Source organism: Scophthalmus maximus, chromosome 8 (assembly GCF_022379125.1).
Source record: "Scophthalmus maximus strain ysfricsl-2021 chromosome 8, ASM2237912v1, whole genome shotgun sequence".
NCBI lineage: Eukaryota > Metazoa > Chordata > Actinopteri > Pleuronectiformes > Scophthalmidae > Scophthalmus > Scophthalmus maximus.
Genome location: NC_061522.1, coordinates 25793256 through 25811883, shown reverse-complemented (window position 1 = coordinate 25811883; position 18628 = coordinate 25793256). Strand labels below are relative to the sequence as shown.

Below are 18628 nucleotides of genomic sequence, written 5' to 3'. Positions count from 1 at the left end.
TGGCAGTAACATCCAACCTGACTGATCCGATCACAAGTGGCAGCTCTCAGTCCGTCTGTTCTTGTGACAGGTTAAAGAGAGTACACTCATATTCTGTATAAGTTTAAAAGCCTTTATAAGTTCATGGTCTATTAGGGTCTTAAAATCTGCACTGAGGTTAAAGATCATACATTCATGTTTGCTATTTTATAGGGATTGATTCAAATCATAAAATTGTGTTAAACAGTTCAAATCAGTCACTTGTAAAAGGGGAACATTCTAAGAGTAATGTTATATGAGTTACTTTATTCTTTTGTCTAAATTAAGGTGTTAATCTTTGATCTACAAAGTGATCGGAATCTGGTAGCCTGAGATCGATTGCTTTTGTCTCTGCCCGAGGAACCTGGGGAAACCGCAGTTTTTTCCTCATTACACTGAAGTTCTCAGTGAGGAAATCACCATATCACTATTGTGATTATTTTTCTTCCCATTTTCAGGTATGTTGTTGATAATAAATAGAGTTGATTTGGCTGTAACAACCTGCTAACATGTCCAGAGTGTTAAGGGAGTGTTTCGTAGCATTTTGAGTAAGTTAGAGTTTGCAGAGTGTAGTGGTGCGTGTGTTAGCGAAGCATTGCTCAGTAACAGAGAGTACTGTGAGTAGCCGGGATTTTATGTCAACTGTGAATGCACATGTATGTATTAGGTAATATATTTCGCAGTGATATTTGTATCCATGCACTGTATTGACTTTTGGTGAATGTTGTGGAAGTTTACTGAGCTTAAGATACTTAGTGCTTGGCAGTTATATTTGAAAGATGAGTATGTTTCAGTGAATTACAGTGTATGCTGTTATAACTTGAAGAAGATTTGTCATAATTTGGTAAAATAATTACACTAAAGTTCTCAGTGAGGAAACTTCACCGTATCACTCTTGTGATATTTCTCCCCATTTTCAGGGGTACAACATTCTCATCTGGCAGCAGAATGTGTCTCCACATGCGTCTTCAGTGACCACTTGTGATCTGATTTCACTTACCCGCTCTGTATGTAATTCAACAAGTACATTTTTTCCATTTGCAAAAGAGCAAATGCGTTGTTGTTTTTAACAAAATAATAAAATATGCAAAAAACTATTTCACTTTCCCCAACAGTAAAGCAAAGAACACAGAGACTTCTTCTTTACACTTAGTTATCAAATTGAGACACTGCAACCGGAACCTCACATTAACTTCTGCCATCAACTCTCTCTCCATGCTCACACATCACATACGCTGCCCTCTCTCTCTCTCTCTCATATCACTCCATTCCCAACATTTTTACAGTCATTGCTTTTCCACTATAATCTGTGTATTTTACAGACTTAAATGATGCCATGACTACGATCCGCTTCTACCGCTGTAAAAATGCCTCATTCACGTGAACACACAACTTCCTTCAACATCTCCCGATCATTCTATTTTCACTGCAGTTCTCTGCATCGACATTTAGGGAACAGCGGCAGTAAATAAAAAAGTAAAACAGTGTTTTACGCATTATGGTATGATTTGTCAAATTCTGTTTATTTCCACTCACGCAGAGGGCGTCATTTGAGTAGGTGGTCCCTAATGTGGCCAAAAGTCACATACCCATTCTCACTTCAATTAGAATGTGGACACATGCGACTTTAACAACCTCCGCATGTGGTTTTTGAGATCTGTCCTCAATGTGTCCTGAGAGTGTTTTCACCTGTACTTAGAGCTGTTCAGGATGAAAGTTTCCAGAATAGAAAAACAGTGTTGTAGGATCACCGTCACATCTTTGCACCAGCCACTGTTGATGTAAAAACAGATACCTCCACCTTTCGTTTTGCCGGAGAGCTCCGTGTCGCGGTCCGCTCTGAACAGCTGGAAGCCTGCCAGCTGCAGCGCAGAGTCCAGTGATGATGCACACAGCCAAGTTTCCGTGAAGCACAAACGGTGAGCTCAAAATGTAATGACCAAAATGTCAAGAATTTCCACAGAAGGGATGAGGAATTCAGGAAATAAATCCACTGGAGTTGTTTCCTTGATGTTCATGAGCTCTTCTCTACTTAAAGGGCTCAGAGTTGTTAGACAAAACACTAAATTAACAAACAAAAAGAGACAAACTGCTACACACCAACACACCGAGGCAGCCATACTGCACCATCTCTTTTGATGGATCAAGCATGTTTATTGGCTGTGTCTCATGTTTAGGCATTCTAGTTTTATAAGGTACAAAGGAGTCCAGGGTAGTCAGTCAGTTACCGTAAAAATGCTTGATCATGTCACCAATGTTAGGATACTGCTCAGATAGACACGGACGAGAAGGTGCTACAAAGGCATCTTCACGAAGAACCAGCAGAATCAAAGTTAAAAATACAGGAAGTGTAGCATTTAAAACTGCCAGTTTTGATACACAATTATCAATTGGTTCCAAGTTTTGGAGAGCTATTCACAAACTGTTTAAAATTAAATTACCCAATAAGAGTCTTAAAATCAGCAGAGATAGAGAGTGTGTGGGGCAGCAAACTTGATAGTTCAAATCTCCAAGTAAAAGCCTGAGAGACAGGCACACAAAAAACCCCGTAAGATTTAAAACCTGCTGAAATTCCTGAAAGAGAAGGGGGAACAGTCATAACGATTCATATAAAACAGGGTAATCGCACCGCCCATTCTCTCTGCTTTAAGGGGGTGAAATTTAAGTGGTGTGGAGTAGGAGGAACATAGCAAGATAAGAGGAAAATTGTCCTCTAGGCTTAGCCAGGTCTCAGTGACCCGAAAAAAACTAACAACAGTCAGCACTCAGGGCTTCAGCAGTGTTTGTTACAAACAGACCTTAAAGTTTACTAATTCCATCACAAACAAACATCCATGCATCCATCCAGCATACTTTAAATTGTCTTCTGTATCAAATTAATCCAGTACTGGTTGAGTACACTGCAAGCAGGAACTGCTAATAGCTGTCAACTTTCTTATGGCCCAGGAGGAAAGGTCAGAGGATTATTACAATTCATCCCCTGGGACCATGAATGACAGCACAAAATGCAAATTCCTCCAGTGGACCAAAGTGAGCGGCAGACGAAAAGACCACGTGATACTGCAAGAAACAGGCCGCTAGCTGGATTTTCTGTGAAGTCTGAAACAATAGAATAAACCCTTGATTAATCCAGCCCTGATGCCAAACTCAGAAAACAATGATTTCACCACACTCAACACAAGTACAAGACAATATGGCGATACACACAAGAGAGACTGAAAATATATTTGAGTTCCAGTATGTGTGACCATTAACAGAGATTACATCAGGGTCTAACACACTATTCATCTCCACTGCTGTGGGCTTAAATTTAATAAAAATAGAGGGCTTAAATTGATGGAACCTAGATGCAAATAGCCAAAAGGCCTTATGACATCAACAAACTCATGGAATACCTCCCAGAAATTTGAAGTGGCAATCTCTAAGATTTCACACCTAAATCTGATCTGGCAATCCTGTAATTACTGAAGGTAACAGCAAATGTGGTTTATTTTGATAGGTCACCTTCTCGGCGCCGCATCTGCGGCTGCTGTCAGGGAACAAACCGAGCATCTGCGACACAGCAAGTCATTCAGCGAACTCCACAGAATATTTTACTCTACATAAATAGTGACCTTTCCAGCGGAAGGAAACCACATTATTATAATATTCAACAGCAGCCCACACAAGCTGCTGCTGAATCGGACCATCTTTATGTTATTGAGAAGGGCCACTACAGATGAGAATGAAAATATACTGTCAGCTGCTGAACTCACCGGCATCAACTGATGTTTGGCAAACATAGACTTTGATCGAAGATCCCGTTTCGCCAAGATCAACTATGCGCTCGATTAGCTGCATCCAAACCGACCCCAGCTGCCCATAACCATAGAGAGCCTAGGCAAAAACTGTATCCTGTCAGGCCCCATTCCTTCCCTAGGCAAGGGCTCAGAGCGCTTTAGCCGCCTGTTCGGTCTGCATCACTAGTTAATGAACTTCTGCACCGCTACAGGCTATGGTTTCATCAACAACTTTGACTCCTTTTGGCAAAGGAGGTATTTTTACAAACAAGACGGTATCCACCCAAATGGTGATGGAACTAAGCAACTGACCTCAAACCTCATCCATTGCATTGCTTTCCCAGCCTGACATTTAATTGCATTCAGGCAATGCATTAATATACCTATCCCGAGTATTTCAGTGTTTCCCCCTGCCAGGATACAGCTTCATTTGTCCTCTGGCTGAGGCTGTTACTCACTCTGTCCATTCTATCCATGTTATCATAAACTACAGACCAACAAAATATGATAAACACTGCAGCCTGCTCTTAATACAAACAATCTGACTAAGATCTCCCTCAAAAGCTCTCATCCAATCATACCTATTAATCCAGCAGTGTTTATGTTGTGTAACACAAGATCTGTTTTAAACAAAACTTTTATTCTTAACGACCTAATTTTATCCCAAAATCTGGATTTTTTACTTCTGGCTGAGACTTGCCTGAAACCTGGAAACAGCTGCCCTCTAGTGGAGCTTTGTCCTCCTAACTACCAGACCTTAAATCTCCCAAGGTCCACTGGTCATGGCGGGGGCATTGCGAGTGTCTTCAAGAATAACTTTACCTGTATTCAGATTACATGGGGTACCTTCAAAAGCTTTGAACTATTGTTTTTTAAAATCAATTGTGAAATCCCAGTATGTTGCCTGGTTGTCAATTGACCTCCACAACCTAATAATGCTTTATTAAACGATCTCTCTAAATTACTAACTTCAGTGGTGCTCAAATATGACAGAATCATTATGGCTGGCGATTTTAATGTGCACATTGACAACTTCTCCTACACCTTTGCAACCAACTTTTAAAATATCACCGGGTCTTTTAACCTTGTTCAACATGTGTCAGGTTCTACACATGACCATGGTCACACTCTTGACCTTGTTTTTACCCTTGCCCTAACTCTGAACTATCTCTCTGATTTTGTTTCTGACCACAATTCAATTGTCTTTGACACCGTACTTCAGTCATCCAAGTTACCGCAGAAGCGCACAGTACACACTCGCTTCTTAAATACCTATTCTGCAGCTACCTTTTCATCCTGTTTTACTGATTTTAGTACTGTTGCGCCTCACCATACAGACTCTGACCAGAGAAAGCCTGTTCTCTGACAAATCACAGAACAATGTCCGAAATCAGAGGCAAAGCCTGCATTATGCATAATGCTCTGCACAGCTGAACTACAGAACTGCCGTAAATCCCCAGCTCACGGTGGGTGGGGTCCTCTACGGCGAACCCGTGGACCATATAAGCGAAGAACTGACTTTCATTCAGCCCTTTCAAACCGTGAGAAGACCGTAAGTCGTCGGACCATTGTAGACAGAAGGACCCGTAACCTCTTAGCAGATGTTACCACGTGCACGAGAATTTGGCCTTAAAGGATCTCCACTCGCTGGCCGAGCTGAAGTCCTTACTTTGTGTGCAAACAGGATACACACAAACACCCAGTATCCCGGATAAAGTCTGCTGCGACACGCCCGGACATTCTTCAACCGATGCCTGCAGAAGCGACACAAAGGAATCCACTTGTGTCTCAAAGATCGTCGACCGCTGTTCCTCAGACACCCGGACAACAGCCCTGCCGTTAGTGACTGTGTGCACAGTCCCGGCCATCGTCCCTCACCGCAGCCCCTGACGCGCGCCCAAGGTGGATGACTTTCTTTCTTCACACTCAAACTCTTCCCCCAGGAATCACAGTAAGACACATCTTAGCTCTGGTCTGTTTGATTTTAAGTGTGTTTTATTGTTGCTTGTGATTTAGGGACCGCCGAGTCCCTTTTTGCTGCAACAACGCAGATATTACTGTTTAGCATATCTGAAATTCTATTCTGTTACCTCGCAGTATTTTTTTTATTGTTGTCTGACGTGATCAGACTTTTTGAGTGTTGCTCTGCTGTCCTGGTTGAAATCAGAATGCCATCTGTTGATTAGGAATCCAGAGATGCGGCTGCGCGTCCCTTCGTAATAACAGATACACGTAAGACTCAATCAAAGTCGCACATACTTGCATACATTCCATACATACATATAGGGAGCACACGCATACCCCTATTCACGTACATATCTACCTCCACAGATCCACTAGAAGCGGATTGTTGTTATTCGTGTTGATTGTTTGTGTAGTAATAGTATATAATAGAAGTGATGTTGGTTGAAAATGGATTTCACTGTTGTTAATAAATTCTGTTATTCTTTAAAGAGATGTTTCCTTGTGTTATTTGCATGTATATTGTGACGAAGGCTTGTTGACAGAGTCAGTGCTTGAATTCACCGACCTTCTCTGTTCAATCTGGAATATCAATATCAAAAATATTTATGTCAGGTGATCACCCTTTTGAGACTGAGATCACAGGTTTGGATAATTAGCCCGTGTGCCCAGATTACTGATAATTATAAATATCGTGCTAATTGCTCCAAACTCCTCAAATGTAAACATTCTTGTAACCTGGTTCAATGACCTATGTGTATCAGCGCTAGATACTACAGCTCCCTACTCATCCTATCTTTCAAACCGACAATTTAAGGTAACCATAAACAACCGTGTGTCCTCTCCTGCCCCCTTATCCTGTTCCGCAGGGTTCAATCTTGGGTCCCATCCTCTTCTCACTATACATGCTTCTTCTAGGTTACCTAGTTGATCAGTTCAACTGCATCTCCTATCACTGTTACGCTGAAGACACCCAGTTGTATTTTTCAGTTAAACCATGTCCAAACTGAACAAAATTATAAACGCAACACTTTTGTTTTTGCACCGGTTTTTCATGAGCTGAACTCAAAGATCTAAGACTTTTTCTTCGTACACAAAAGGCTTATTTCTCTCAAATATTGTTCACAAATCTGTCTAAATCTGTGTTAGTGAGCACTTCTCCTTTGCCCGAGATAATCCATCCACCTCACAGGTGTGGCATATCAAGATGCTGATTAGACAGCATGATTATTGCACAGGTGTGCCTTAGGCTGGCCACAATAAAAGGCCACTCTAAAATGTGCAGTTTTATCACACAGCACAATGCCACAGATGTCGCAAGTTTTAAGGGAGCGTGCAATTGGCATGCTAACTGCAGGAATGTCCACCAGAGCTGTTGGCCGTGAATTGAATGTTCATTCCTCTACCATAAGCCGTCTCCAAAGGCATTTCAGAGAATTTGGCAGTACATCCAACCGGCCTCACAACCGCAGACCACGTATAACCACACCGGCCCAGGACCTCGATATCCAGCATATTCACCTCCAAGATCGTCTGAGACCAGCCACCCCGAAAGCTGCTGCAACAATCAGTTTGCAAAACCAAAGAATATCTGCACAAACTGTCAGAAACCGTCTCAGGGAAGTTCATCTGCATGCTCGTCGTCCTCATCGGGGTCTCGACCTGACTGCAGTTCGTCGTCGTAACTGACTTGAGTGAGCAAATGCTCACATTCGATGGCGTCTGGCACTTTGGAGAGGTGTTCTCTTCACGGATGGATCCCGGTTTTCACTGTACAGGGCAGATGGCAGACAGCGTGTATGGCGCTGTGTGGGTGAGCGGGTTGCTGATGTCAACGTTGTGGATCGAGTGGCCCATGGTGGCGGTGTGGTTATGGTATGGGCAGGCGTATGTTATGGACAACGAACACAGGTGCATTTTATTGATGGCATTTTGAATGCACAGAGATACCGTGACGAGATCATGAGGCCCATTGTTGTGCCATTCATCCACGACCATCACCTCATGTTGCAGCATGATAATGCACGGCCCCATGTTGCAAGGATCTGTACACAATTCCTGGAAGCTGAAAACATCCCAGTTCTTGCATGGCCAGCATACTCACCGTACATATCACCCATTGAGCATGTTTGGGATGCTCTGGATTGGCGTATACGACAGCCAGTTCCAGGTCCTGCCAATATCCAGCAACTTCGCACAGCCATTGAAGAGTGGACCAACATTCCACAGGCCACAATCAACAACCTGATCAACTCTATGCGAAGGAGATGTGTTGCACTCCGTGAGGCAAATGGTGGTCACCACAGACACTGACTGGTTTTCGGACCCCCCCGGACTCCACCAATACAGTAAAACTGCACATTTTAGAGTGGCCTTTTATTGTGGCAAGCCTAAGGCACACCTGTGCTATAATTATGCTGTCTAATCAGCATCTTGATATGCCACACCTGTGAGGTGGATGGATTATCTCGGCAAAGGAGAAGTGCTTGATTTGTGAACAATATTTGAGAGATATAAGCCTTTTGTATTCGTAGAATAGTTCGTAGTTCAGCTACTGAAAAATGGGGGCAAAAACAAAAGTGTTTATATATTTATAATTTTGTTCAGTATAAGTACCCTCCATGACCATCTGACTGCTATTAAGGATTGGATTGCACTTGATTTTCTCCATCTAAACCCACAAAAAACTGAGGTACTTCGCATTGTTCCCGACAACTTTGCCTCCAATGTGAAGTCCTGCATCGGCCCCTTGTCATCAATGTGAAAACCTCCACAAGAAATCTCGGTGTTATCTTTGATCAGAACATGAACTTTGACCCCCATATAAATAAACTTGTACAAACCTGTTTCTTCCAACTCCGCAACATCTTACAAATTGTATGAATGCTATCCACCAGAGATCTATAATCACTAATCCATACCTTCACCTATCACGCCTTGACTACTCCAATTCCTTATTCTCCTGCCTCAGTCAAACAGCCCTGTCTCGCTTGCAACTAGTGCAAAAAGTTGCACCCAGGCTGTTAACTAAATCCAATCGCAGATCGCACATTACACCAATCCTTGCACACCTCCATTGGCTCCCCATAAAGTACAGAGTTCAATATAATGCTTATTACATACAAGGCCCCACACAATATTGCCCCTTCATATATCTCTGAACTCCTAAATCCCTACACTACCTCTAGGCCACTCCGATCATCAGACTAAGGTCTTTTATCCTTACCCCGCTCTCACCGCAAATCCAAGGGTGATTGTGCCATTTTCATTAGGGCCCCATCCCTCTGGAACCGCATGTCAACCCAGAAGCCTGAGTGAACGCATGGTCCTCGAGAACAAAGAGGCCGAACAAAGAAGAGAGGGCCAAGAATCTTGGCCCCCCACAGAAGAACGTAGGCTGTATTTATGTGTGCTTTAGTAAATTTAACCTACTTTGTATTGTTCTGAAGTTGTACCGGACCGCCGTGTCCTGTTTATTGCTGCTATAATAACTGCGTTATTATTAGTGTTGCTTGACTGTGATTTGTGTCCGACCCCGTCGGACTATTGTCTGTTGCTCTGCCATTGTGTCTGAACTCAGTACGCTGTCGTCGGTTTAGAGAACAGAAACGCCCCGACTCATCATCTGAGCCTCTGCGTCCCTGTGTGATACAAACCAGGTGCTGAATCTCAGTCATCATCGCATGAGCCTTACTGCTGCTTTCTTCTTGCTAACAAACATTTGCGCACACTCGTGGGTGCTTGAGAGATACTGGTCCGAAGTTAACTACGTCGCTGATCTCTCCTTTGTTAGAGTCACATGTTTAAAGGTAGCCGCCGTTTAACTTGAGGTCTCACAACAATCTGAAGGTCACGTCCGCCATTTTGTTCCTCCTCCCCTTTTCACGTGCACACACACACACACACACACACACACACACACACACACTCTTGCTTGTTGTTGTCTTTTCATATGTTGTTCATATGATATATGATTGGTAGCTTAGCATATGATAGACATCTGTTGATTAAAGTAGTTTTAGATTGAGATTGTACATTGATATTGCTAAAGTTAATAAATGCTGTTATATTTTAAGGAGAAGTTGTTTTGTGTTGTTTGCACGTACATTGTGATAAAGGCTGATTGACAGAGTCCGTGATCGGATTCACACCTTCAGCTCACTCCATATGCTCATATCTACCAGATATGAACACCCTTAATTCTTGAGACTGAATTGACTATTTATTGGTTATTGGTCCCGGTTTCCCGGTGGTGCCCCATTGCTTTTAACATTGATTAATAAGTTCTACTGATTTTAATAAATCATAATCATCTTTGATAATTATTAATTATTGCTTATAACCAATTTAGCCCAAACCGATGCACAATTTAATGATCATTTAGTAATTTTCTGCAACTCATACGACGAACTCTCTTGTATGTGTTAAAAATTACCAACATCGGCCATTTCCTAAATTAACACCTCTACCAAGTGACAGGCGGTACGCCATAAATTACTTTTGTTTGTAAAGGTACGGGTGATGGTTAGGGTGACATGGCAGGGAATCAGCATGATTAATTCTCAGAATATAAAGAAAATCCATTTCTCAGATGCTGTTTGGTGGAGAAAGGACGCCTCGGAGGGGCTGTGAGCGAAGCTGCATCTGACGGTGATATGAGGCCTGTTAAAACTGTTTCACTGTTTCACTGTTTCACTGGAATTTTATAGTGTTACACCCCGGAACCTTTGGGTAGTCCTGGTCCCCGGTTGGGCAGTTTATGGGGATACACACGATGCACCTAGTTGTAGCTACCTCTATAAGCTGTGAGCAAAAGTTCAGTAAACAAAGTAATGATCACAGTGTGCGTGCATTATTCTTCTCAGGTTGCCACACTTAATGGCGACGAGGATCAAACTGATCGCTGAGTGTAAGCGAAACTAGTGGCGGCAAAGATGTTTTCCCGGAAAAAAAAAGGTGCCATGGCTAAGGTCGGCTCGCTCAGTGCGTTCGTCGAGAGGGGAAGTGACTGGATTGAATACGTTGGAAGACTCAAGCACTTTTTCCTGGTGAATGACATCGCTGAAGAGGGAAAGAAACGGACAATCCTCCTCAGTGTGTGCTGGGCCAAGACGTATAGGCTGATAAGCAATTTGGCAGCGTTGAGAAACCAGGAGACATTGGCTTCAAAGAGCTGGTCACGTTGGTGCAGAACCACCACAACCGGAAGCCATCGGTGATTGTATAGCACTTCAAATTTCACACTCATTCCAGGAAGGCAGGAGTTTCAGTGGCAGAATTCGTGGCAAAGCTGAGTCAACTATCGGAGTACTGTGAATTTGGAAGTGTACTGGATGACATGCTGCGCGACAGGTTGATCTGTGGCATAAACGATGACGCCATGCAGCGCCGTTTGTTAGGCGAGGCTACACTTCATTTCAAAAAAGCACTGGAAATAGCACAAGCAATGGAAAAAGCAGCTAACAACACCAAAGATATTCAAAAAGCTAAGGGCAGTGCGCAGCCAAACACCAAGCATTTTGTGTCCAAGGAAAAAAAGGGCAAGCTATTACCAAAGTCAGTTGAGTGCTACTGGTGTGGGGGAGCGCATTTTTTATTAATGATTGTGGGTTTAAGGAGTCTGTGTGTCATAACTGCAAGGAAAAGGGACACATTGCCAAGAAGTGCAAGGGTGCTAAGAATAAACAAACAACGGACTGGTTCAAAACAAAACCTAGGATGAACACACATCACCTGCAAAGTGAAAAGCCGGAGGAGCAATGTTCTTTCAACATGTTCAACCTCTGGGACCTCAGCGAACCAAGGGCAAAGCCTCTTTATGCAACGTTGAGGGTGAATGGGAAAGGGCTCGAAATGTAGGTGGACACGGGGGCCTCTGCATCACTGGTGAGTCAAGCCACCTACCTCAGGCTGTGGAGCCTTGGGGAAGGGGCGCCTGCACTCATAGATACTAATATCAGTTTGAGACAGTATATGGGTGAGTGCATTCCACTTCTTGGGGCTATAGAGGTAGATGTGGTGTATCAAGACCAGGCAGCAAAAGCAAGACTATTGGTGGTAAAGGGAGAGGGGCCTAGGTTGCTAGGGCGTGACCTTCTACAGAAAATCCGCCTGAACTGGGGGAAAATCAAGTATGTGACAGTGGTGGGAGACATCATATCAAAGAGACAAGTTCAAAGATGAGCTGGGCACTCTCCGTGGCCGTTTCTTCAAACCACGCACAGTGCCATATGCAATGAAGGCTAAGGTAGAAGCAGAGTTGGAGAGACTGCAGCAGTTAGGAGTCATTGAACCAATCGAGTTCTCCGACTGGGCAGCCCCGATTGCGCCAGTGCTGAAAGAGGATGGGGAAGTATGTGTATGTGGTGACTACAAACTCACGATAAACCAAGCTTCACAACTTGACACATATCCACTAACAAAGCTGGACATGAGTCATGCTTACCAACAGCTTCTACTGGATGAGGACCCTAAGCAGTATAAGAACGATCAACACCCACAAGGGGCTATTTAAGTACAACCGCCTGGTATTTGGGGTTGCATCGAGTCCAGCTATTTTCAGCGCACTATGGGCAATCTTCTGCAAAATATTCCCCAGGTTGCTGTCTACTTTTGACATACTGGTCACAGCTGGACTGTGTTTAAAGCGCAGGAAATGTGTGTTTCAAGCCCAAAGTGTCACCTACCTGGGACACAGGATTTCAGCTCAGGGTCTTTCTCCTGTGGAAGAGAAGGTGAGGGCAGTAAAGGGCCCAAAAAAACGTGGCAGAGCTCAGATCATTTGTGGGCTTAGTAAACTACTATGGGAAGTTTTTACCTGATCTCTCCACAGTATTCGCCCCGCTATATCAGCTGCTGCACAAAGACAGCTCATGGAAGTGGCAGAAAGATCAGGAGGAAGCGTTTCAGCAGGTTAAAGACCTGTTACACTCAGAAACACTTTTTGTACATTTCGCTTGTACACCCCGGAACCTTTGGGTAGTCCTGGTCCCCAGTGGGACGGTTTATGGGGATACACATGATGCACCTAGTGTGGCTACCTGTAGAAGTTGTGAGCAAAACTTAAGTAAACAAAGTAACGATCACAGTGTGCGTGCATCATTCTTCTCAGGTTACCACAAGGCCGTTGACAGGCGACCAAATAAAATTAAACTACTCACCAAAATAACATAGGATATGCCCTTTTTAGACATTTCAATGTAAAAAAGTTACTTAAATAACTAATAATGAGCACTATTTCATACTGACTCACAGCAACTTAATGGGACTGTGTCCAGCTCTGTTTGAATGACAACATGGTCCATCTTTTTGTCAACCAACTCAAGGCAAGAAAGCAAGAAAGCAAAAAAGCCTATTTCCCAAAATGACGAAATATTCTTCTTGCTGAAATGTGTAAAACTGCCTTAAAATGTGTTTTTTTTCATTTTATGTTAGAGTGTGTGTGAGATGACATGTCCCATCTGTTAAACAGCTGAAATAATGTCACCTGGACAAATAGAGGCGACCTACAAGGAGTCAGGTGGGATGGGATACACTTTACCATTGACGCAGCATTGTGAGATTTAGGCTAATAACACCTCTGTATGTGTTGGTTAAAGTTTTGCCACCTCCCTACCTCTCCACTGGATGTTGACTGATGCAGGAAGAAGAAGTGGCATTAATCATAAGGCCTGATATTTAAAAACCTGTTGATGTACCAGCACGTGGAATGCACTGTTTGGTTATAGAGTCTACAACCATTATGTAATCAATGAAAGAATATGATCTTATTATATCTGGGGTGCACTAGATAACATAAGTGCTCTAACCTTGAAGACATACCTACACTCATGTAAACCATTTTTAAGGACCTGGTTTTTAAAAGGATCAAGAGTCTTAGGCCTGATTGATTTGTGTATGCAATGACTCTGAACTTTGTCCAGGATGATATTATATTGACATCTGTGGCTGTTTTTAGAAACCATGACTCACTGGGGACAGCTACTTATTGTCTGCAGGCTCTCAAGCTTTATTGTGCTGGAGAGTGATTATTAAAAGCTGATGTTGGATTGTCAAACCGTTCAACAATTCAACAAAGACAGGCTTCTTTTGGAAAATGGACCCATTGAATTGAAATCATGACAAACACACACACCTGCGCACACACACACACACACACACACACACACACAGAACCCCAAAGAGCAGGTGTAATGAAGTAACCGAGAAAGAAAGATGAAGTTGCTGGGGGATTGAAAGGGGAAAAGGTGAAACTAATCTGCGATTCATCCTGGTCAATTACTCACTTATTATTAAAAGCTCTATTAATAATAATAAATGAGAGGAGAACTGTTTTAGAAAGACGTGGTGTTTTATTACAAATGCTAGAAATGCCAAATTCCCTCTTAAAATTGTCTAATATCCATAAGGGGAGTGATGAAGTGTTGTGTGGTGCAGTCCGCACCATGTCTTTTGGTTTTCTATTCACAGAGCCAGAGCTTTGCCGGAAAAAATTTTTTATTTTGTCGCACACATGGCCACCGGCAGCTTGTGGGCCGAGAGGAAATATTCGCTGATTTTTTCAAAAACGTGTCAAGTACAAAGGATTATTATTGAACTACTTCCAGTTCCAGTTGGGTCTTTGTTACATATGTAATATTGAACTTAATCTCATACCTGGTCTTAAGGAAGTATGGAATTTGCCATCTGGATCTGATCCCCTTGCACAAGAACTGTTGACATTGCTAACATCTTGGCAAAAATGTAAGTTCATTTGTTACTCTGTAAATTGACCCTGAATGTTCCTATTCTCAAAATATTTATTGTTTGATTTTGTTTTTGTTGAAGCTTAATTTTACTGCATGCTAATTCTCATTCCATGCAATATATCCTAACCCTACTTGGTGGGAACACACTATAAAACAAAAAATGATTTAAGTATTAGAGGATCTCCTGGCATAAAAAATTAAGTGATGTTTAGTCTTTTAGTTAGCATGTGTGTCAGAAGATTATGGCTATGCATTTTGTATTTATGAAAATGTCGTCAATTTAAACAACATAATTATCTTAAATGTAAAAGGAGCTGTTTGAAATGTCCAAATTATAACAGGAGGTTGGTTGACTGTGTTATTTTTGCCAAAGAAAAAAGTACTTTCTTCAGAAAAGAAAATCAGCATGTTAAATTATAGTGTTGTTTGTTTGGGTTTAGGATGCTAATCAGCTGCAGCACATAGTTTATCCATATTTGAGTCTCCACTACATCACTGACTAGATAACGGTGATGAAAATAGCAGTTTCGAGAATTGACGTCAAGCATCACTGACAGTTTGATGGAACAAAGTTGATGTATAAATGTACTAATATCTTGATACTGTAGGTGTTTATGTGAATGTAAGTGTGGACTGGGTGTGTGGTTTATACTCTTCCTCTTTAGGTTTGGAAGGTTTGTTGATACCTGCACCAAAACATATTTTTGGTGAAATTAGTTAATTTCAATGGAATTACTGTTACCATGGATGTTCCTGTTGGGCTGAAGTAAATCTGTATATATCTCAAGTTCTGCTGAACTTCAACATGCAAATTCACGCCACTGTTCGACAGCAACTGTTCTGAGAGAGGTGACTTTTTGATGGAACAGTAACCAGTACTGGGACTACTTTTTATCAGAGGATTCTTTTTGCAACTGAATCATGAGAGCTTTTATTAAAGGCCTATTGGTCGTTGCGTGTGTGAGTCGCTGCCAGTTTCCTTCTTTTTTTCAGAAGCGGGGGCAGTTCATCAAAGCAGCAATAGGGTCAAAATGTCAACTTAAGTACTGCATGTTAAAGATCTTTACTTGAGGTGGTTTGTGCTGATGGTCAGACTGACACAGTCACACTCCTACAGGACATCACTCACTGTGCATTGCTCCACATCAATGTTGTTCTGTTTGTCCAGATACGACGTGCGACCAGACGTGCAGCTAATAAACAACCCGCATTTACTGCACTTTGCTTGTCGTCGTCAGACTTTTGACAGTTCGCCGCGGTGTGTTTCACTCTGTTGGTCGGCGTTAGCATGTATGCTAAGCGCTAGCTCATTTAAAACAGAGGCGCCGGTACGTTGATGCTGGACTTAGACAGTCAGGTCCTCGCAGTTGAATAGAAACCTACTGGCAGCTCGTCACTTCCTAACAGATAACCGATAAGTAGTACCAAAATTCAACTTCATCTCAAGTGGTTCCCGGTAAAGACCCTTACCCTACTCTGTCCTCACTATCTCTCCCCCTGCCTCTCCATGGGGGCGTGTCGCCCAAAGATTCGACAGTGCTCCGTCGTTGTGTCTTGTCGTGTCAAACTAAAAGCCCTCGCACTCGCAGAGTCATATAACCAGACGGACTGACAAACCAAACCCTAGGTGCTTGTGGTGTGTTCCGTGTTGTGTTGTGTTCTTTGTGCTCTGTGTTGTTTTTTCTCTTCTCTGCGAGGGCCAATGCTTTTAACCGGCCTCATTGCAACCACATAAACTGAATGAGTACATGCTGAGAGTGCAGTCGAGAATCGGGTTACAAGCTGAAAGTGGTGAAATAATCAAAATAAATCTGCTATTTATTTTATGTGCTATATGGAGGGGAGTGTTTGAATTGAAGTTTGAAACCTTTGTTTTTCACTGGAAAATTAAATGTTGCAAGTGACACTGCGTTTCATGTACCTTTAGTCGATAAAATAGGGTACAAAATATAAAAAACATTTGAAGATATCTGTGTGTGTGAATTAAAAATTGGAGAACAAAATTGTGGCTCTAGGCCACGTGTGTGTGTATGAGAGTCAGCCAGTGCACTGTCTTTGAGAAAACTTTGAATAGCTACAGGTCTCACCGGAAGAGGGGAGAGCAAAAACTAAGTTGGGAAACCAGAATAAATCATTTGAATTAAAAATAATAAGTTAATCTATATGCAATAAGTAAGATCATGTCAACAGAGTCCAAATATTGATAACGGTGAATTATTAAATTGAGTGTTCAACCATCTGAGTAATTTGAGAACTTACCTATATATATATACAGAAAACATAAGCAGTGTTTAACTAATTATTTGAAAGCCGTAGTAATTGAGTAACAAATTCAACTAGAGGTTAACAGTGTTGTGTTAATACATAGCGAGTAGTTGATTGGTTTCCCAGTGTTTTGGTGATGCATAGTGATTAGTGATTGTTTTACGGTGTTGATTCATATTGATAAATTAAGTGATCCACAGTGGGTTATTGATCCATATGATATAGCCTGAATCGACCTAGTCATTGGGTAGTAGAAATTTGGGTTATTTGATCCACAATATTGAACATCGAGGCACAGTGTAAGTGATTGAATTAATTATTAAAGTTAATGGTCAAATGCAACCATATGGTTTGACTAATTGTCTTAAAAAAGTAATAGAACAAATCCCAATTATAATACATTACTTCCTGCTTCTTCAAGGTGCCAAAGAATGGACACAAATTAGAATAATAAGATCCTTAAGCAACCCAGGAAAATGAGTGCAACACCAGCAGCCATTGTGGAGACTAAGCACCCACAACTTTCTAAAAAATGGGCCAAGCGTAGTAAGGGATTAGATCCCTCCTGGCCCAGGGAAGGCACATTTGATGTAGGTGTGTGTGAGGATATGTAACTGCGCATAAAAGACCAATGTAAAAAACTCCAACAGAAAAGGGATTTGGAACTAGAAATTATAAGACTGTCCAAAAGCGAAGGTCAACAATACAGACAGGACTTGAGGGACAGATTGGTTGATCTAAAAGACAAGTAAACTAAATCAGACAGAAAATATTAAGATAAATGGAGATTTTGAACTGATGGACATAGACAAGTGTCATGACAATATGCGTAATAAAGACAGATATACTGATCAGGGTCAATGTCCAATTTTGATAAAAGGGAATGATGTTGGGAGTTTGGCCACATCCTAGGAAATTGCCCAAGATCACAGACAAACCCGGAATGGGTGGACGGGGGTCACGGGACTCAGCACGCCGAATGTGGTAGTGGCAGCTCGGTAAATCCAGAATTTTGTACGCGCAGTAAATCCGTGGGTGGGACAAATGTATGGTGAAGGGTGGATGACTAAATAAATAAATAAAATCAATGACAAACTACTTGACCTCAATCACCCGAACTGATAAATAAATTAAATAAAGTCAGAATAACGTATGCAGCTTGCTAATTTATATTTAGTGACCTTATATAGGTTAATTTAGTAAACTCCTATAGTCCAAAGTTTTCATTGTGAATTCACCAATCCTATAATCTGTTCAATAATTACACAATTCAGAAAAAACAAGACGCTGAGATGAGAAGGTGTGTGAAAGTGGAATGATGAAAATAGAAGAATGTCTGTGAAATTTGTGTTGAAGGTCCGAGAATGTGTTGAGAATGTGTTGTGTCTGAAGGAGACACTAGAGAGTTTTAGGCCAGTGGATATGGAAGAAACATATATGATTACAGGTTTGACCCCAGAGTTACACAGTGTAAGAACTGTGTAAGGGGGAGGAGAGAAAGTAAAAATGCAAGGTTATTGGTCGCCACATTTCCAAGCAATGGTTTAGAGGTGGTAAATCAATGTGAAATTTGAAATTTTATTTAAAAAATAAGTATCTAGTTATGAGTTGTGTTGACATTATAGAATCAGTACATGAAAAAAATAAAATTGAATTAAATTCAAATGCATAACATAAAGTCCTGTGGTCATGTCCCTAACAAAGTACCAAACAATCAGGAAGTGAACAAGGTCACTGTAGCTCCAGGTATCTCAATTATACCCTGGTCCAAGTTAAGTGAAGATAATATTAGTCCTGCACCATATTGAATACAGACACTGTGATTAAAACTACAACAGCCATTCGAGTTCCAACTCA

The 18628-nt window shown here is 41.8% G+C and overlaps 1 protein-coding gene across 1 annotated transcript in view; it reads right to left on the bottom strand.

Annotated features, from left to right (window-relative positions):
• ntsr1 (neurotensin receptor 1 (high affinity)) overlaps positions 1 to 18628 on the bottom strand; it is a 108184-nt gene that overhangs the window by 36809 nt on the left and 52747 nt on the right. The gene's annotated exons all lie outside the window — the stretch shown is intronic.